Source organism: Balaenoptera ricei, chromosome 15, assembly GCF_028023285.1.
Source record: "Balaenoptera ricei isolate mBalRic1 chromosome 15, mBalRic1.hap2, whole genome shotgun sequence".
Taxonomy (NCBI): domain Eukaryota; kingdom Metazoa; phylum Chordata; class Mammalia; order Artiodactyla; family Balaenopteridae; genus Balaenoptera; species Balaenoptera ricei.
In genome coordinates, this window is record NC_082653.1 from 39419645 (window position 1) to 39439239 (window position 19595).

Here is a 19595-nt window from a genome sequence, read left to right on the forward strand (position 1 = left end):
ATTTACAGTGTTGTGTTAAGTTCTGCTGTACAGCAAAGTGACTCAATTATACATATATATATATTCTTTTAAGTATTCTTTTCCATTACACTTTATCACAGGATATTGAGTATAGTTCCTTGTGCTATACAGTAGGACCTTGTTGTTTATCCAATCTATATATATTAATTTGCATCTGTTAATCCCAAACTCCCAATTTTTCATTCCCCCACCCCCTCCCCCTTGGCAACCACAAGTCTGTTCTCTATGTCTGTGAGTCTGTTTCTGTTTCGTAGATATGTTCATTTGTGTCGTATTTTAGATTCCACATATAAGTGATATCATATAGTATTTGTCCTTCTCTTTCTGACTTACTTCGCTTAGTATGATAATCTCTGGGTCCATCCATGTTGCTGCAAATGGCATTACCTCATTCTTTTATGTGGCTGAGTAATATTCCATTGTGTATATATATATATATATATATATATATATATATATATATATATATATATATATACCACACCTTCTTTATCCATTTGTCTGTTGATGGACATTTAGGATGGATAACCTCAGCTCTGTTCCATGTGATCTCATCATTCATTTGGCTAGCCCAAGCTTATTCACATGCTGGGTGATGATTTCAAGAGAGTGAGAAACTCTTCCTTCCTCTGCTTCACTTCCCTACCTCCAAACATACATACATACACACACATACAGACACCCACACACACTGGCTGAAAATTATAGAAAGTTGAGTAAGCAAATTTTTACCAGAAATAGGATAAATGAACACTGCAGGGATAAAAGTCATCATACATAGGCAATTTTAACACATCTTTCTCCAATAGAAAAAGCAGGCAAACATTAATAAAATTAAAAGGGAAGATTTGAACAATTTGTTTAATGAACTTGACCTAATAGCCATGTGTGGAACACAGCACCCAACAACTGCCAAGTACATATTCCTTTCAATCTACATGGGGCATTTATAAAAATTGACCTTATATGGGACTACAAAGAAAATTTCAGAATATTGGAGTTAAGTTTGTGGTTAGATTTAGGGTTAAGGTAAGTGTTAGGTATAGGCCAGAAGTTAGGAATAGCTCTATGCTTATTTTTAAGTTAAGGGTTAGCTTTTAGATGTAGGGTTACTATTTGGATTAGGTTTAATTTGGATTAGTGTTAGATTTAAGATTAGGGTTAACATTAGTTTTAGGGTTAGAGTTGGCACCAGAACTAATATTAGGTTTATGGTGAGGATTATTAGTGTTGGGATTTGGGTTAGAGTCAAAGTTAGGACTAGGTTTAATGTTTGTCTTAGGGTTGGGTTTGTAGTAGAGTTAAGGGTAGTGTTTGGTTTAAGACTGGGATAGATAAATAGGCCAATGATGCAAAACTGAAAACACACTTGATTTATAAAAGGTGGCACTGTAGAGTAGTAAGGAAGTATCTTTTTAATGGCAGTCATGGGACAAATGGATACTACAGGGGAAAAATGATTTGGAACCCCTACTTCACATTATTCTTAAAAATCATATTAAATTGGTGTGTAGTCCTAAATGAAAAAACAAAACAAAAACAAAATAGAGATTTTAGAAAACAAGATATTATTTTCCTGACAATGAGGAAGGGAAAAAATTTTAAGATAAGAAAAAAAAAGATTGATAAGTTGTACATGAACAACTGTGGTTAATCCAAAGTCACCATTAAGAGAGTAGAAAGACAAATCACACGTGGGAGATGTTTCAACACATACAGCCAAAATGACTTGTCTTGAGGATAGATAAAGAGCATGTATAAACTAATAAGGAAAAGAAAGACAACCTAAGAGCCAAAAGATTTAAATCGATCCTCAATAACAGTATGCAGACTTGTGAGAGAAGGGAGCAATAGAAACTTTCAAACGCTGCTGGTAAGAGAATAAATTGTTGCAGTCACTTTGGAAAATAGATTGTTGGCATGAGTTCTAGTTGAAGATATATAGGCCTTATGACCAAGTAATGCCATTGGTATAGGGAGCAATAAGGATATAAAATTGTGTACTTATGTACACAGGGACAGAAGTTCATGAATATTTATAGTAGCTTTGTTTTGTTTTTAATAGCCTGAAACTTGGAAATAATCCAAATTGCATCATCGGTAGAACGGATAAACAGAGTGACTGAAAAAAGCCAGACACAATAGAATACCTACAGACTGGATCCCATTTATTAGGGCTCAACAACAAGAACAATTAAGCTACCTTGCTTAGGGTTGCATCCTTAGATAGCAAGGGGGTGATGATAATAAGGTCAGAAGAAGCGGTGATCAGGAAAGTGGGAGACTTCCACAATGTTGGCCATTTCATAATCTGCATAATGAAATATACATAGGTATTTTCTTTACAATAATTTATTAAATTGTATGTTTTGGTGGACTTTTTGGTAAGTATGCTATATATCACAGCCAAAAGGTTAAAAACTGTATTATTTTAATGATTACACTGCATTTCAAGATTTGGACTTACAATATTTTATTTAATGATTTACTTCATTGCTAAACATTTACATTGCCTTCTCTTGTTTCTCCTGCTCAAAACAGTGTTTCTACAGACAAATCTTTATGGATATGTTTTTTACTGGTTTGTCAGAATAAATTCCTAGAAGAAAGACTGGGCCAAGCCATATGGAGTTTTAACATGTTCTTGATATAAAATTTTTTCCAGAAATACTGTGCAAGCTGCATTCCCCATAATGTAAGGATTTCTGAATCATTGCACAATTGCCAGTGTCAAATATCATAGTTTAAACAATACCTGATTGTTTTAATTTGCATTTATTTTACTTCTACCTAGTAAAATGAAACCTTTTTTAAAGTAGAGCATAGTGTTCAGATTGAGGGATCAAGAGTCAAATTGCTGAGATTCAAATTCTGGCTTTAACACTCACTCACTGTATGGCTTTGGGCTTGTTACCTAATCTCTTTGAGGGTCAATTTCCAAACACGTATTAGAGCAAAAGTTGTTGTGATAGTTAAATAAGTTTATCCATGTAATAAATAAAGCACACTTCCTGGCACATTTTAAGTCCTCTGTAAATTAAGTGTGTGTTAGATGAAGAATTAGGGAGACGGAGCCCTGGAGGGAGGAGGGAGCAGTGGAGGAGGCTAGGAAGGAGAGGAGATGGAAGGGAGGGAAAGAGAAAAGAAGGGAGTGATGGAAGGAAGGTGGTTGATGGAGGAAGGGAAAGATGTTTTGGGGGGAGGGAGGAAAGAAAGGAGGAAGATTTGGAGATGGGAAAGTACGGGCTGATGGAGGAAGGTCTGAGGGAGTGATGGATCAAATGATAGAGAGTATGGTAGAGGTTACCAGTTCTCCATTCCTTCTTGACAACTTCTAATCCCTTCAAGAATTCAATTTTCAAAGTTTAAAAAACAATGCGGAGATAAGCTATATTGTTGTCAAGTGCAAATGATCAAGGCTTTGGAGGTGGACAGTCCTGGTTCTATCACCCTTTAGCTATGTACTCTGGGACAAAGTCCTTTCTGAACTACCTGTATAAAATAGAGCTGGTGGCATCTAATGTTCAATGCCTATGTAAGAATTAATTAAGATACGGGACTTCCCTGGTGGTCCAGTGGGTAAGACTCTGTGCTCCCAATTCAGGGGGCCTGGGTTCCATCTCTGATTGGGGAACTAGATCCCGCATGCATGTCGTAACTAAGAAGCCCGCATGCCACAACTAAGAGTTATCATGCTGCAACTAAGAGTCCGCATGCTGCAACTAAATATCCCATGTGCCACAACTAAGACCCAGCACAGCCAAAAATAAATAATAAATTTAAAAAAATAAAGTCACAGATCAAAAAAAAAAAAAGAATTAAGATAGTGTATATGAAGTATATATCTCCAGGCCTGGCTCACAGTATCTCTCCAAAAACGATAATGTTCTCCTTAATGTTGCTGCTAGACAATAGCTCAGAAAGTATTTGAAGTGGCTTAAAATGTTGGCCCTAAAATTAGCAAATGTCAAACATCAGACTGTGATAAAAAAATTCATCATCTATTAAAGGGACATGTGCCTGTAAATGTATGTATGCGAGTGTGTGTTTGTCCATTCAGAGTAGAATGGAACAAAAAGGGTAGATAACATGAGAGAAATGGGAAAGTGCTCATTGACTCATTCTGGGCGTCAGGAAAGTCACGGAAATGCTCAACACTCTCCAGCAGTTGAGCAGAATATGGAGGACACAGTGGCACAGCCTACGGCTGAGAAGGTGAGTAGTCTCTGACCACCATCACCACACCCAAGAAAGAGCTGTGATTACCAAAGCCAAGAAAGTCCAGTGTTAGACTAAGGAGCCCTGGAACATGAGGCCATTTCCCTGAAACATCACATCCAGCAACACAGACCACAGATTAGTCAGGTAACCTCATGGAGACATTATGTTCAATATGGCCATTTGGTTCTGTAAATTCAATCCCAATGCCAAATTCCATGAAAGTCCTTTATTAACCAAGAGTTAGACATAAGGTATACCATGCTCTTTTTCCAAATATGCTCAAGAATAGCCAACTTTAAATAAAAGTGAGTACCAAAAATATGAAAGCAAAGGTCAACGTGTGAGTATAAACAGGGACCTTACTTCACAGTGTCAGTGATGCTAGCGAAATTATTGAATGACTTAGTCAAGCTTGTCAGCCTACCTGCCATTCCTACAAGTTCTATTCATATGTCCTAAAAGCTCATCAAGCCTAATAGAAGAGAAAAGACACCAGGAATGAGGTTACGTAAAAGAAAAAGACAGTGTGCTCTCCAGGGAGCTACAACACAGTCTATTTATGAACAGTGGTAAAGTTATACCATGTGAAATACGCAGTAAATATATAGAAAGTTGACAAGTAGGATAACAGACCTGATAGATGAACTTCTTTCCCATAGTTCAAAACAAGTGATGGCTCTGGGGTCTGCTGAAAATCCTTCTACTTTTTTGGCCTAAAAAAACATCAGGCTCAAATACTCAAATGTTTTCCCTCCTGAGACAAATTACCTCCCTCAGCTATGGTGTGACCTCCCCTTCTCTTAAAACTGGAAAGCTGGTTACTAAGTTAGCTTCCTTTGAACCTGTTTACATGAAAGCTACTTATGAAATAATTTAATCCAGTCAAGCTGATAATAATAGCTTTCAAGATTAAAACACAGTAATAAGAAAAGTGAAATCAAGGGGGATTCATTAGTCTAAAAATGATTTTTATCTGTGCTGTTAATATGCTGTTTGGTCTTAGCTTGCAATGATGACACTTCCTTGAGACGTTAAAGGCTTTCATCTAATGTTCTGCAATTGCTATAAAAAATTTTTTTGCAGTGGTAGTATATGGGTTTGAAGGCATGTGTAGCAAAAGGTGCTTACACTTTATTTTTTTTTCAATTTGGTTGACATTGGAATTTTTAAAAATTTTTATTGGAATATAGTTGATTTACAAGGTTGTGTTAGTTTCATGTGTACAGCAAAGTGAATCAGTTATATATGTACGTTATATCCTTTCTTTTTTAGGTTCTTTTCCCATAAAGGCCATTACAGAGTATTGAATAGAGTTACCTGTGCTATACAGTAGGTCCTTATTAGTTATCTATTTTATATATATTATTGTATATATACCAATCCCAAATTCCCAGTTTATCCCTCCCCCTCCCCCTTATCCCCCGGTAACCATAAGTTTGTTTTCTACATCTGTGACTCTATTTCTGCTTTATAAATAGGCAGATTTGTACCCTTTTTTTTAGATTCCACATATAAATGATATCATATGATTTTTGTATAAATCCTCTGACTTACACCACAGTTGAAGGAGATTTTTAAGATTTTCTCTGATGGTATTAATCCATGAGCTCTATAGACATCTAAACTCTAACTTAATTAGGAATGCAAGCACAAAATAGCATTTGGCTCAGAAGTGAAATGTGTGAAAGTTCTGTGTACACGGGTTTATTTTCATAAACAGAGCTGGCAAAGTCGCTTTTGAGGCAGGAAGACTTTTTTTTTTTTTTTCATGTGTTTCTCTGCTGCTTCCCCTTGTTCTTCCAGATTCTGTCTCCAGACGAGCCTTTCCACTGATGAATGCTGATTGTGTAAGATCTGAATTGCCAGATAATTGGTACTGTGGTTTGTTAAACTAGCCAAGGTATTTTTTTAAATTTATTTTTATTTATTTATTTTTGGCTGTGTTGGGTCTTCGTTTCTGTGCGAGGACCTTCTCTAGTTGCAGCAAGTGGGGGCCACTCTTCATCGCGGTGCGCGGGTCTCTCACTATCACGGCCTCTCTTGTTGCGGAGCACAGGCTCCAGACGCGCAGGTTCAGTAGTTGTGGCTCACGGGCCCAGCTGCTCCGCGGCATGTGGGATCCTCCCAGACCAGGGCTCGAACCCGTGTCCCCTGCATTAGCAGGCAGACTCCAAACCACTGCGCCACCAGGGAAGCCCCAGGAAGACATATTTGATGATAACAAGGTGATGGGCGATCCTGTCTTTATATGAGCTGTGACCAAAAGCAGAACAAATTCACACACACACACACACACAGATAAAACAGACAGAAGTTTCAGCGTGGAAAGTTGAATGATCTGAATGGGAACACAATTTTCTGAATGGGGGAGGTTGTAGTCTCTGACTCATGAATTCCATCACAAGTGTCCTTTAACAAGTACCAAGATCATTTGTATTCTGGTCTTCCTATGCAAAGGATTGTGTTTTAAATTTTATTGCTATTTTTCATAGAAAAAAGAAGTGGAGAATAGAGGAAATGAGTGGCTGACTGGTCCCATCTCACTGGAGAAGAATAAACAATATTTGAAGTGAAACCAAATTTCATTTTTCCCTTCAGTCTTTATGTTCCTTAAAACATTTATGCATGTGACCATTCTTATTTCTGCTTTAAAGCGAAAATAGACTATTGTTTATCTTTTATTACTCAGCTAATTTGTAGTGATTTTAGAAAATTCGTGCAATACAGGAAGAAATAAAAAGAAAGTAAAAAGCATCCAAATTCCTCTCATCATCACTCTATTAACGAGTTAACCATTTTCAATATTTTAAAGATCATCTTCCTAGATACGTTTCTAGGCTTAAACAGACAATGTCTATATAATTTACATAAGTGGTATTATACAAAAGGACATGTTTTGTCACTTGCTATTTCACTCATCAATATGCCAACCACATCTATCTAGTTCAATAATACAGACATACCTCATCTTTTTATTATTACTGCATAGTACTCCATTGAATGTATGAGCCATATTTCATTTTGCCAGTCTTTAACTGATAAACACTTAGGTTGTGTCCAATTTCTCGCTATTGCAAATGGTCCTGCTATGAAAGTTTCCAAATGCCTTGATTGCCTTCTGCTTCATTGCCCAAGTTCTTGATCTTTTTAGGCCACTTTATCATGTCATATTAAAATCTCACACCCATCCTCTGAGAGAATACATGCACTGGAGACAGACTAGTGGGTCCAAATCCTAGGACTCTGACTCAATGGCTCTGTAGTTCTGGACATTATTTTGTATGTTTCTGTGTCACAGTTTCTGAGCTATAAAATCAAGATAGTAATATGCACATCCTAAAGTGCTGATGATCAAATAAAATAAACCATTTATAATGCAGAGCATATGTGCTCAATGTATTGCAACTACTGTAATTATTGTTAGCTTCTCATTCACAGTCTCTGAAAAACACATCTGAAAACCATTTCCCATGTCTTCACAATCTTCCCTACTCAAGATTTCCAAATTACATCTTTCACCCACTTGCTTCTTCCAGGCTTCATTTCAGGTTCTAAAATTCCTGGAAGTCATTTATGCTGGATGTTCTAATGTCGAAGAAATTCTATACAGATAAAACTGTCACCAAATGACCATGGCACAAATCCTTGGAGTCATATTTTATAGCTCCTTCTCCTGTAGGCATGTTCAGTCACTCACAAATTCCTTCCAAGTGCTCATGTTTCCTCCATGCCCTCCATACCCATCTCTCTGTCCAGCGCCCTATTTCCAGCCCAGGTCAGACCCTGGTGGGCTCACACTCAGACAATGAATTTAAAACCTCTTTTAGGGGAACAATGCTTTCCTCAAATGACGTGTCAAATGGAAGTCCAGTACAGTAGGCAAGTCGAACCATTGCTGCTGCTACTGAGTCAGGATCTAGAAACCTGGAATGCCCCCCCTTTCCCTTTCATCTTCTCCAGATGTCCCCCCAAATAAATGTGCTAATCACTGCTATGGAGACAGGAATTCCCCTCCCAGTTGCCACTTGCTTTTCCTCCAAGCTCTTCTGCGAACAGGAGAAAATATAATCAATGTAAAAATATTGCCCTGGTCATGGCATTCCCCTGACCGAAACTATATGCATAGTTCCTTGCAAATTTCCTCACTAACATTCAAGTCCCTCCTACAAAATGTAAATTTAGCCCCAAGAAATCTATCAATTGGTGTTTGCCAATGTAGCCAAAGGGGAATCCACGCCGCCATCTTATTCTTGCACATCCTGAGTGGGGGTCGACGCCCTCAAGGGCTTGCTTCCCTCCACCCACATATTCTGACACCCCACGGAGTCTTCGGGAAATTGTTAAACTCTGCCTCCTTCATGTTGCTTCCACAATCATTATGAGGCTGCCTCTTAGATTTGAGGCCCCTTTTCTCTGACCTGTGGAAGTAGCATGTATTTCTGGATATTATCTCAATCACCTTTTTGTATGAGAATGTGTTATATTTTCTAAAACTGGAGCCTCATGCATGTTTGGATTTCAGTCATAGTAGCTGATATCCCTGGAAGCAATGTGCTCCCATAAGGCAAAATTTAAGATGCTATGAAGGATTTTAGGGCTATGAATATCACTACTGGGCACTTTACTTTCTATTTGTCACCAACAATCTCTCTTTGGGGCTAACTATTCAGTCCCTTGTCACACTCTATTGCCACTATGGTTACACCACTGTGAAAATAAACATTTGGTTTTCTTTCATTGGGAAAAGTAATGCGTTTATATAATAAAAAATACAAATAGTTTCCAAAAGTTATACAATAAAAATATGTCCTTCTCACCCCAAAGCCCTTGTCCCTTAGTTCTGTTTGAAGGCTTCCACTGTTAAAATTTCTTAGTGGTCATCTCACAATCATAATTTGACTGTGGATGAAAAGCTTCCATTCCACTGTAAAATTATGTTTCATTTCTCTGTACAACCTCCTTCTCATCCATGAGGATCACTGCAATCAAAAAACAAAATCTCATCCATACTCCCCAGTGAGGCATCTCCCCAGTTTTGACATTTGTTAATGAGCCTCATTAACCCTTTAACTAGACTCAATCTCCTTCTACTCCCAGTTTAATGTCAGATCAGCCCTACTATAGCCTCCACTCCCCAAACACCTAGAAGAAAACTTTTGACACTAGGATGCATAACTAACAAGAGCAAACCCCATTAAAATGAGCTCATCCATGAAAAAAAGTTTCTTATTCTGTATTTAGAAATGAAGGAATATGAAAAAGGCTTTCTTGACCTGCTTGTATATAATTTAGAAGTTCTAGATAAGAGAAAGTACAGAGGAACTATGGGCAAGTGAAACACTAGGGCAGGGTTACTTTAAAGCAACCAGTGATGGGAAATTCTGGCTGAGTCAGGATCTCTGGATCAGGTTCAGGAAAAACACAATAAAACTCCCCATAGCTTGTATGGATGCACCTACCTCTTCCCACATACACCAATCAAAGAGATTCCATGACCAGTTTCTGAAAGAACTGCCATCCCAGGCCACATACCTTCTCTGCTTGGTATATGAATGAAAAGGCTGGATTCACAAACATCCACTTGCTGAAACTATAGGAAGGTGGGCTCTAATCACAAACTGGCCCAAACTGCTTTGGTTTTGAGATAATTCAGTCGGCCAGAAATGGATGAGCTGAATAACCATCAACTGGGTTCCTGACAACTTCAGTGAACCAGAAATTTTATTTCTCCAATAAATTTAAGCAATCTATGCTTGCTCTTCTGTAACATGAAGAGGTTGAATAAGACAATCTCCAAGGTCCTTTAAAGCTCTAAAATACTATTAACAACATTATGTCAAGTGACTGGACAACAGTTATATAATAGGTATTTACCCTACTGAATTTATAATCAAATGTAACTCACATTATGGAAGTTTAAGGATTCAGTTCTGAGGAGACTTGGAGGTCAGCTGTCAGATTGTTGAAAGTATTGCTAAAACAACATGGTTTAGCTCAGTGCTTCTCAAAGTGTGGTCCACAGACCAATAGCATCAACATACTAGGGAACAAATCCTCAGGGTTCACTCTAGCCATACTGAATCAGAAATTCTCGGATTGGGATGCAGGAATATATATTCTAACAAGTTCTCCAAGTGATTTTTTATGCTCACTTAAATTTGCAAAGCAATGCTCTACAATGAAGTAAAAACATGGGCTATGGACTTTCGCCTAGATTTGAACACCAGCTTTGCCTCCTATGAGCCAGAATCCAGGGTAAGTTCCTTAACCCCTCTGAGTTTCTGTTTCTTCACCTACAAAGTGGCGATAATAATAACTTACAAGGTTGTATAGGGATAAAATGAGATAACATGTTAAACAACTGGCACATAATCAAAAAAAATGTAAAACTCCCTTCCTGATTGAGAAGAAATTTCAAGAAGGAATTCACAAGTATTCTTCTTGGAAAATGGATTTTACAAACCTTAGGGAAACAAACGTCGAGAGCCTTTGGAGGGTAAAACCAATTACCCAATAGAAATATGCATTTTGGGCGTTCTAGGTAGTTTCACCTCTCATAGGGCATTCGAGGCACACCCTAGGAAGAAATCTCTGAGACTGTTGGTCTCCTGCTGAGTGGTGCAGAGACCATGCCCCAGAGTGGGCTACACACTAGATGATACATTTGACAGAAAAGTTGAAGTGGATGACAGCAAACATATATAAATAGCTGCCTATGATGCCAGCTGTCAGGTTTCTGAACCGCAGAAAGTAGACATAAGAAGTCCTGGCAGTAACTGAAAAGTCAATAAACTATACAAGAAAATGGCACAGGAAGAAGAGAAGAGGTTTTCTAAGAGACTTTCCCATGTCAGAAAAAACACAAGTGAGCATGTGCTGAGATTTGCAGGTGATCTGGAAGCATTTTTATTGTGTCAGGAATGACAAATCTCACAGATGTGTGTTTGCCAATAGAGAACATAAGAATTCACTCCATGGATGGAAGGCAAGAATGGGAGAGTTTTCATGATCTGTCATAATACTTCACTCCACCAGGAACACAGATATAGAAATGATCATTTTAGGCATCAATACACAAAGGCAAGGATAATATCTTAGAATCAACAGAATGAGAATACTACAGCCTAAGAGATCTTCCTGGCAGAATAGGAGAAACTACTGACTGCACCCAAGTCCTCTGTTCAAGTATATTTTAGACCTTCTACTAAACTTCTATCTGTTCTCACAGTCTTCTGGACTAAACCAAGATGGTGCAAGCTTATACATATGATGAGGCCCAATTAAATGGGAGGGAAGAATCTATGATAGTTACACTTACTGAGCATCTACTAAACAGTGGGCAATTTGAATAGATTGTTCAATTTCTCACAAGTCTGCAACATAAGGGTTGTAAGCCTGATTTTACAGAAGAGGACAATTAAATCTCACTTGATGCCAGTCAAAGGTAGAGACTAGGCTATGAGAAAGCTCACCTGACCTGCTGCTCCCCAAACTCTTTACATCGTTCAATGACAAGCAAATCCTACAAGAGCCACCTTCTGGAAAGAAGTTTTTCCCCAAAGGCTTTATGTAATCTCATCCAGGTGAACCCTGGAGACTGGAAGGACTGCAGATACTGGTAATGTTCTGAGAACGGAAAATTAAACAACAACAAAAAGAGCTGAGCCATTCGATTTGTCTTCCAAATCGATTTTTGCTTGCTGAGGCTTGAAAGGCAACTTGCTTTTTTTTTTTCATCACCATTGAATGAAGCTATTTGTTAAGATGTGTTTATTAGACTTACATAAGAGCTCTTGGCCAAAGAATCAAACTTGAGTGAATGGGAAACAATCTTTATGATCTGTGGCTCTACCATCTTAACCATCACAGTGAAAGCTTTCATCAGCACATCTAATTTTTAATTTCCGTAGATGAGGAGGCAGCAGAATGAAAATGGATTTTAAAATTAGACACTTTTTTTTTTCAAATCACAGGTCTGCCTATGTCGAAGTATAACTTTCACAAACTTAAGAACACTAATTTGATAAAATATATAGAGAGCATGAGTCAAAAATTTATTTAACTTACTAATGAGGGAACCAGCAAGGTGGTAAAGCTGGTTCAGAGAGAATTTGAGAGATTGAGTATATATACAGACACTGAAAGAATGCTGAAATAAAATTGTTAGGTTAGATGCAAAACTGGCTAGTGTCCCACAGGTAAAAAGACTAAAAACTTTGGAGTTTTTTGTTTGTTTGTTTTGTTTTGTTTTTTAACACACAAAGCATTTACATCTCTATCAGACAAAGCTCTCTGAGTTTAACAAGTAACTTCAAGTCTGGTCCCTAATTAGTAGTGAATAGTAATGCAAATAGAGGTCAAAAACTTTTTCTGTAAAGTGCCAGATAGTAAATATTTGAGACTTGTGGGCCAAATGGCTATCTGTGGCAACTACTCAACTCCACCACTGTAGCATGAAAACAGTCATAAACAATACATAAACAAATGAAAAGGGTTGTGTTCCAATAAAACTTTATTTACACAAACATGCTATGGGTCAGATTTGGCTGGTAGAGCAGAGTTTGCCAACCCCTGTCTTAGAGAATTAAATCATCCTGAGTGGGCCTATCAGACAATGTTCCTGCAGGATTTTGAAAGAATATGCAGTGATCTTTTGTATTAGGTTTGGGTAATTTTTCTTAGTGGTGCCTAGTTCATTGGACCTTAGCCAAGTTACTCATTTTCTCAACTTTCATTTCCGCATTTGTTGAATGGAGATAATTTTCAGGAGTCCTCAGGCTATTGTAAGCATTCAGTGGGTATTGTTCAACAGATATTTATTCCTTCCAACCTCCATTTTATTCTCATTCTCAGTCGAAAAAGTGAGAGATGATCTCACATTGTCTCTCACAAAGTCTATTTGAGAAAACAAAACAAAGCTCTTTGCTTAAGTTGCAGGCAGAGACCAACTGGCTGAAACAGCAGGAGGCTCAGGGAGTAAAGAACAACTTGTCCACAACTTTTCTTTTTCTCAGCCCAACACAGTCCTGCCTGTGATGTTCAATTTGGTGGGGGATTCTTTGGCCCAGCCAATACAAACATGGACTCAGTTACGACTTGACCTCCTAGCCCAGATAGGACTAGAGCTATAAGAACAGCTCTGGAGAATGAAACTGCAGCCAGCCAGTGGCTCAGGGATTCTTATAAACCAGGAAGCCACCAAATCCACCAGTCCCCCTTATTTCCCCAACTCTGTGAAGTTAACCAGTACACGTGACAAGCTTGAGTGACAAGTACGTGGGGGGGGGGGGTGAGGGTTATGTGGATAGTGATAAGGAAGGTGGAACTGGGTTTTATCCTAGAAAGATAATAAACCCATAGAGCTTTCTGAGAGAAATATATCGACTTACTTAGGAAGATTTCATCACGCAATGCCCTGGACAATGAATTCAACCAGAAACATGATGGGAGGTAGATCTGTGAGGAAGGGGGATTGGGCAGAGAGAAAATCTGACCCATGGTGCAGTTATAACAGAGGCCTCAGCTGACCCTGTGGGTAGCTCTGGGGCTGGGATTGTCTTCTAAGTTGTCCCAGGTGAGGCAAGTAGGCCAGACCCTTGTGTCCCTGCATTAATTAGGCATGATCTTGGGAGACACAATTCCCTACAGCTGAAGGAAGTTCCAATGAGGAGGAAAGCTATGACTATCAGTATCTATTGCTCCCAGCACCTAGGGGATGGGTACATCGCTCCTGAAGAGTAGCCACTGTGCCCATTCAGAGTGGATGGGGCGTTACATTTTTTCTACTACATTTCACCTGTGGAGCTAAAGAGAAAGTACACTTATTTATGCTAATTGTTGATGTTGATTACAGCTTTACCTGGTTATGCTCATAGCAAGGTCTATTAGTTATCTATCACTGTACAATGAATTACCCGAAAACCTAGTGGCATAAAACTACAAATATGTATCATCACACAGTTTCTCTGAGTCAGAAATCCAAGCATGACTTAATCTGGGTGCCTCTGGCTCAGGGTCTCTCGTGAGGCTAGAGTTAAGGTGTTGGCAGGGCGTGCTGTCATCTCAAGGCTTGATGGATGCAGGTCTGCTTCCAAGCTCACTCACACAGGTGCTGGTAAAAGGTCCTCACTGACTGTTGGCTGGATGCATCAGCTGCTTCTCATGTGGGTCTATATCTAGGACTACTGGCAACTTGGCATCTTTCTGTCCCAAGAGCAAAGATCTGAGGGAGAGAGGGAGGAGGAGGGAGAGAAAAAGAGAGAGAGAGAGAGAGAACCCATGACCAAAGTCAGAGCCTTTTTATAATCTAGTCTTGTAAATGACATCCCATCACTTCTGCTGTATTCTATTCCTTAGAAGTGAGTTAATAAGTCCAGCTCACACTCTAGGATTGGGGATCTGAACAGGGCTTGAATGCCAGGATGTGAGGGGCATCAGGGACTATATTAGGTGCCGCCTATCATATAGGGGATTAAAAACATTTTCAAAGGGAAATCCTTTGGACTATCCCCAAACTCAATCCATCAGATATACCTATAGAAATTTAAAGAAGAAAACCACTGTAGAACACACTGTGCTTGTATCAGAATGATATCCAACTTACAGACATTCAAAGACTTAAACACACACACACATACACACACACACCAGTGCTACTGGTCTGCATGAGAGAAGTACAGGAATTGAAAGCAAGCCTTAAGAAATTTGATACTGCTTGACATCCAAATGCATGATCACTGTACTCAACTGGATATAGAACAAAAATATTGGAAAAAATATATTTAAAATAAAAATAATTAGACCAAAAATATTTTCAAAGTCCATGAGGGGTATGAGGGAGAAAATGGTCCTTCACCACAGAACTTAAGAAGCCTTGCTACAGGTGACTTCATACCCTTGCCAGATGGACCACTGCTGGCCAAAGGAGTCAGCTTAGAATGTGGGGAGAAAAGCATTAGACAATGAATCAGGAACTGTGTTCTTAGCTCTACCTCTGATATTTCCTAAGAGGAACTGGATATCTCCTAACCTGCCTGGATTTATATCCTGATCTGCAAAAAAAAAAAAAAAAAAAAAAAGAAATGCATCAACTGGAAGGTCCCTTTGAAGTCTAAAGGGCTTTAATTTGTAAAGTAGTTTGCTGTGTTTTGAGACAAATTAAATTTTTAGTAATTTTTTGTGTGATTTCTACACATCCATCCAGAATCTACCATCTGCAGCTACAAAGAGTCCATCCAAGTTCACTTACTTATATAAAAATAGTCCATCTAATTAGGACTATTTGAGAAAATGCCCAGATCCCTCAGCTTGGACACATATTGCAAGGTTTCCCTCTTATAGACCCTCACTACCTTGTCATGGCTTCTTAAATGGCTCCAGAGACAATATGGTAGAGTCTGTAAGGACCAAAAGAGAAAATAGAGTGATGGTCATCTCCATAATAATAATAATATGAGTAATTTTCTCTAAGAAATACAGTTTTAATAAAATTACTATAGGTTTTTAAAATTCTTTATTCAAAAATACTTTTATACTTAATATTGTTTCACAAATTTACTATTCTAGTTTTTCAGTTACTTTGGTCACTAAACTTTAGGAATAAATTAAATTCTACTTAGTGAAGATAGCTAGAGTTCTTTTCCATCTTGTTGTCCTCACACAGTAAATAAAGATTGCTCTGGGAAGCACAATAAACTTTAGGTTCCAGTGGCTTAAGTAGAATTGCACATTGTTTCTGTGGTATTGGCTTTGACTACTGTAAAGTATCATACATGGTCTAAACATCTGCCAGCAAAGACTCCTGGACGGTTGGTACAGGCACCATCTTACAGGTAAGTATCCTTAGATGAGTATATTTTTTTTAGGTCAACACAGAGTCTTCTGTGTATATGCAGCATAATCCTGAGATGCATAATGGTAATTATTGTAATAATAACAGTCAGTCATGCATGGCTATTCTACCCCAATACAAATGATTATTTGATTATTTGATCCCAGACAGACCTTTACATTGGCCTCTCTTAAACACATCTAGCTGGTTTCAGTTATTTATTCTAATCTATAGAGGACATTTTGACTCATAATTCTACTAACAGCTTAACTCTCTCTCCCAGTCTTTATAATTTACAAATCTGATAAATGCACTTACTAAATCTTTATATTATTTATTGATATAAACTGTAAGAGGCCTCAGCTTAGAGCCACATTTAGTCAAGCCCAGCCAATATCAGGAAATCCCAATCAACCTATAGATTAGCTAGTGAGAAAAATAAATATTTTTCCCCATAAATCTGATAAGTCAATGTTAGAGATAAGAAACATCTTAGGAATTTTATTCAGGGTTGGCATTGAGCCGTATACCAGTATACTCTTCAACTCACTCTATGTTCAAACAACTGAAAGCTCACCTTCCCAGATTTAACTAAATCTCCCATAAGTGTGTCCTATGCAATCTTGTCAAATGCCTTTTAAGAAATCAAGATGCACTGTCTTAGGAAGAATACTCTAAAAATAATAAATTCGTTTGAAATGACTCATTCTTTGTCGACTGCATTTCAATGGCAGCATGGGTAGAGTATATATTTCAAAATCAAGTTATTATCTAATTTTTCTTTGCCAATGGAGGCTGGTGTTACAGAGCATACACATTGGAAGTAGTGTAGATAATGCCCTTTAGGAATTTGCAGTCTTGCAGAGAAGTTGGTATGGGCAAAAGTGCATGAAATATCAGAGAGAACGGTACAAATCCTAGGCTTTGGGAATTAAGATTGTGAAGAGAGTTTTTTCTGCCTGAGCCATCAGAGGAAGCTTCCTTGCAGAGGTTGTAATTAGACTGCGTGTGTGTTATATGTGTGCGTTAGTTTGAGGTTCCCCAAAAGTAGCCCCTGATATATATGAGTCAAGTGCAAGTAGTTTATTTGGAAGGTGGAGGAGACCAGTAGAGAGGTAGAGAAGTGAGGCAGGAAGGGAGGGTAGTCAACAAAGGGTAGATAATAAAACAGTTGGCACAGTGGGCAACCTACACTCCAATGGGAAGCCCTGGGAAGCAGTGTTGAACAAGCACCTAAGACTAATTCTCTCCAAAGGATGAGGAAGCTGTGGTTTTGTACACCATTCCTGACACCCATAGGTTGAGGTTGCTCTTGAAAGAGGAGGTATTAATTCTCTGGCACTTTCTGCCTGCCTGTGCAAAGTCGGAACAGGCTTCATGGCCAGAGAAAAGCCCTCGGGCAAAGAGAGGCAAGTACTAACAGCTGGAAGATGAGCCAGTGAGCATGAAATGGCAAAGGTGATGAGTGGGAATGCCATACACAGTGTGTGTGTTTGTGTGTGTGATTGTGTGGGGGGGCATGCCCACACACAAATAAAGAGGTACAGATGGAGAAGACCGTCCATGCTGAAAGCATAACAGTTTAGCAGGAGCAAAGTGTACATAAAAGTATGTAAGAGAAATTAGGAGACAAGAATGCATTAAAACCACATTTCCAACTGGTGAAATTGCTCTAACAATTTTCACAATGAGATTAAGAATTACAGATTTCCTCATCTCAGTACTGGCAAAATGCTGGTTGTTCCTGCTTAAAATGAAATAATGAAGCTAGAACTGATAAGGCAGTCAGGATTTCCCATCCATTCCTCCGTTCCTGTATGAAATTCTGGCTGTTGAGATGGCAAGGGAAAATGTCCAGTTCACTGGAAGGCATTTTGCTTTTCTCTGAACTCATCTGGAAAGGTAAAATACTATCAGTAAGGAAGGCAATCTGGTTATGTCCACTTAAATATGGATCCCCAATGCCCTCTGGTACTCACCCTTTTTTTCACTTAAGCCCCAGTATGCTCTAAAATCTAGAGTTTAAAAATCTAGAGTCTAGATCCAATAAGCCCTTTGTTATTTGATAACAATTAGAAAGTGCTACTCTCCTAAGACATTAAAATAAGTCCTTTTCTACTTGGAGAATACTAATTTTAATTTACTAAAATAAAATTTTGCAATTAGAACTCTATATATTTATGTGTGTACTTTCAAAATATTTTTAAAAACTGGATTGCCTACATATAAGAGCCAGAATTTATAAACAACTGATAAAACATAGACTCTGGGTATATTACTCTTACAGAGCTTTCATATTAAGCTTTTGGTTCAGAATGATCCATAATGTATATAGCAAATTAGGTAGCTCTTTGAGAGGGTTGGAGCTTATGATGACAGAGGGCCTGATGAATGCAGTGACTCAGGAAGGTGACCAGCAGGCGCATGTGGTAGGTAGCACACCAACTAGCAAATTTTAAAAATCCAGCACCTTCTGGAAATAATACTTTTTAAAATTATTCCCAAGATGCCAGCACTGACAGACTTAGAGCTGATCCTTCCTGGCAGTAAGCCGCATTTTCTCTTTCTACACACAACATTCATCCCCTCCATGGCTTTTCTGAGACATCTCATCTTTGGCATCATCTTTTCTCATTGGTATCTGCTGCTCACCTCCAACAGGCAGTAGATTGGTCTTTCTCAATATAAATCTAATCATGGTACAACCACCTCCCACCTCAAGCCCTTCGGTGCCCCCCTTTTAGCAAAATTATCTATATGCTATTTTAATTTTAGTGAATAATGTTGTCTTAAATTAGTTTTTTGAATCCATAGTCAAATGAGGAAAATATGAGCTGTAGGGACGTCTTTATTATATTAAACTTACTGAATTCTCAGAACTATACATATTCTGGGATTATTTTCTTTCCAGTTTTAAAGTTTGCAGTATATTTTTAATGAAATGATTGTGTATTAGTCAGAGAGTCTTGCTAAGGTACAGTAACAAACAAACCCCCTTCTCTCAGAGGCTTAACGTGAAAGTTGATCTCTTACTCATACAAAGTTCACTGCTAATCTAGCAGCATTCCCAGGAATCACTTTTCCAAGCAGTGATGCAGGGTTTCAGACCATTTGTTTACACCTTGTAGCAATGCCACTTGAAACATGTTACCCTCCAGGGTCACTGTGGAGAGAGCTGGAAGATACCGCAGAGCTATCCAAGTGTTCTTCATCTCTGTAATACTAGAATCCACTAGATTGCAGGATTTAGTACTGAATAAGCACTGAAGGAAAGCTTGGTTCTATTGATCAAGACAGTCATTGTTTATTTTAATCAGATTTTTGGAAAGAGTCTCAAAGAATGGCTTAACTCTATTAAGTATACTGTCCTTTAACTTAAGTAACTTAAAAGTCACCAACCTTTCAGCTCTTATCTTAATTCTTCCCTACCACCATCCCAGCCCATGTGATTGTTCAAGCTCCAGGCACCCCTAGCACATAGTTCTGTTCCTCCCACAGCAGAAGGATTTAGGAAATCACTCCA

The 19595-nt window shown here is 38.4% G+C and overlaps 1 long non-coding RNA gene across 1 annotated transcript in view; it reads right to left on the reverse strand.

The window, feature by feature from the left end:
- The window catches only part of LOC132349600 (uncharacterized), a 155397-nt gene that overhangs the window by 59383 nt on the left and 76419 nt on the right, over positions 1-19595 (reverse strand). The window lies entirely within an intron of this gene.